The 2,060-nt window shown below is 29.8% G+C and overlaps 1 long non-coding RNA gene across 1 annotated transcript; it reads right to left on the bottom strand.

Annotated features, from left to right (window-relative positions):
• Positions 1–609: 609 nt before the first annotated feature.
• Positions 610–1,860, bottom strand: LOC142646183 (uncharacterized). Its single transcript, XR_012847158.1, has 2 exons — positions 1,317–1,860; positions 610–1,254 (listed from the first exon to the last, which is right to left on the bottom strand). It is a non-coding gene; the product is annotated as an uncharacterized LOC142646183 (long non-coding RNA).
• Between the last annotated feature and the right edge of the window lie 200 nt (positions 1,861–2,060).

Below are 2,060 nucleotides of genomic sequence, written 5' to 3'. Positions count from 1 at the left end.
GAAAAAACCTAATGAATAAATGATTAGCTTTCGACTTGAAATGAAATGAAAGAATTTAATTTCAACTTGATGATGATCATCATTATTATCATTTGCTTCTTATCTTGATAATGAAAAAAAACAAAGCAAAGCAAAAGGTTCATATAACCTCTGTTTGTCTTTGATTTTTGATTGACAATTTTCTAAATGAAAAATTTTCATTTAATCATCATTTTTTTCTAATTTTGTCCAAAGATTTCACTTGAATGAATTTCTGAAAAACCAGAATCCAAAATGATAACCTTTTCTTTCTTTTTTTGACTAAAAATCATCATCATTAGGTTTGTTTGTTTGTTTTTCCTGCCTTTTTTTCAATCAAAAAAAACGAATTTCATTCTGGATAAGATTCTGTAAACAAACAAACAAACAACTTCAAGGAATTCAAAATGCAAATCATTTCTTCTTTATCATTTTTTTTTGGCAGAATCCAGAATCCAGAATCTCAATATGTCTGGTGGTGATGGTGGAGTGTTTGTATTTTCATTTCGCAAATCTTTTTCTGTGTGCGTTTTTTTTGTGCTTGTCGAAGCACAAAAACTTTCAACGACAAAAAACTTTAATTTTAAAATCTCAAAAATCAAAAAAAAACTTTTAATTCTCATCATCATCATCATCATCGAGTGGTGGTTTTTCACATCCCATTTCTCGCTGTTGTTGTTGTTGTTGTTGATTCATGATTTTCAAGATTTTTATTAATTTTCACTTTCACAATTTAAACCACCTGGTTCAGTGTGTAGAGTGCGACACAGAGAGAGAGTAAACGAATATATTTTCCGATTCAATTCACCAGAAAAAAATCAATTTTGATTTTTTTTTCTTCGTTTTAAAATTGCCAAAATTTTGTTTTCGTTTTAATCGTTGTTGTTGTTGACAAATTTTTTTCACTGAATGAAATTATATTCAGGTTTTTCTCGCCAATATTTTCTTTTGGCAAACGGGTATTCCGGTAATCATAAATTATTTGTCAGGAAATTTTCTCTGAGAAATTTCTTTGGGAAAATTACGGGTATTTTTCGGATCCATCATCAATCGAATCGAGGAACGAAATTCAACTTTTTTTTCCCGAAACAACAACAAAATGAAAAACTTTTTTTTGATTTCCCAATGGATTCATCATCACCTTGATCATTTTGTTGTTGTTGTATCCAATTGGACCTTGCTTTTCTGTTCATTGGATGATGCAATTTGGAACCCGAGAAGTAGAAAAAAATCGGCCTATATGAAAAAAAAAGAAAAGAAATATCGGTTATTATCGGACACTATGGACTCTTACTCACTGGGTTGTTGTTGTTTTTCTGCTCTTCCCGAATTTATTCTTCAAAATATATTACCCGGCTTCTTGATGTTGTTGTTGAGAAAACTTTTTCTCATTTATAAAAGTTTAAGAAGTGAAGAGAGAATCTAATTTCAGTTTTTTTCTTCTTTCAGGGTTTCAATTTCATTATGATGATGATGATGATGAAAGAAATGAACGAACGAAATAAACGAATTTCATCACTATTCTTTTCTTTTTGTCTCGAATTGATTTCATTCAAAGTTGTTGTTTTCGTTTCGTTTTTTTTGTTTTGTTTTCAATCATTATATCCATCCATTTCATTGACTGTGTGGATAGTAGTAAAGACGTAACAAAAACAAAAATACTAAATTGAATTTTGAGCAGTTCCTGTTGGATCACATTATTATTATTATTATAAAGATTTTCTCGTCGTTTTCGTTTTTGTTTCGGATCCTGCTGGAATCGAATTAAACTATTTTTCGTTTTGTTTCGTTTCGTTTGTTCTCAAACAACAAATAATAATAACACGGGTATCATTTCCAAAACAAAACAAAAATCCAGTTTAGTTTAGTTTTTCGAATACAATTACGGAATTCGTTCATCACCATTCACTCACTCACTATCGCGATTAAATCGATAGTTTTGTTTTTCACTTGCTATAAATGTTCGAAAACAAAAAAAAATTCCGGTTCCATTCATCCATTCGATCCATCATCGATCATCATCATCAATGGCTTTTCATATT

The sequence above is a fragment of the Dermatophagoides pteronyssinus genome, unplaced genomic scaffold, assembly GCF_027571235.1.
Source record: "Dermatophagoides pteronyssinus isolate colony J.1.1.1.1 unplaced genomic scaffold, Derpt_VIB-CSIC_2022.12 sq0120, whole genome shotgun sequence".
Classification (NCBI taxonomy): domain Eukaryota; kingdom Metazoa; phylum Arthropoda; class Arachnida; order Sarcoptiformes; family Pyroglyphidae; genus Dermatophagoides; species Dermatophagoides pteronyssinus.
Note: the sequence above shows the minus strand (reverse complement) of the source record. Positions and strands in the feature narration are given on the sequence as shown.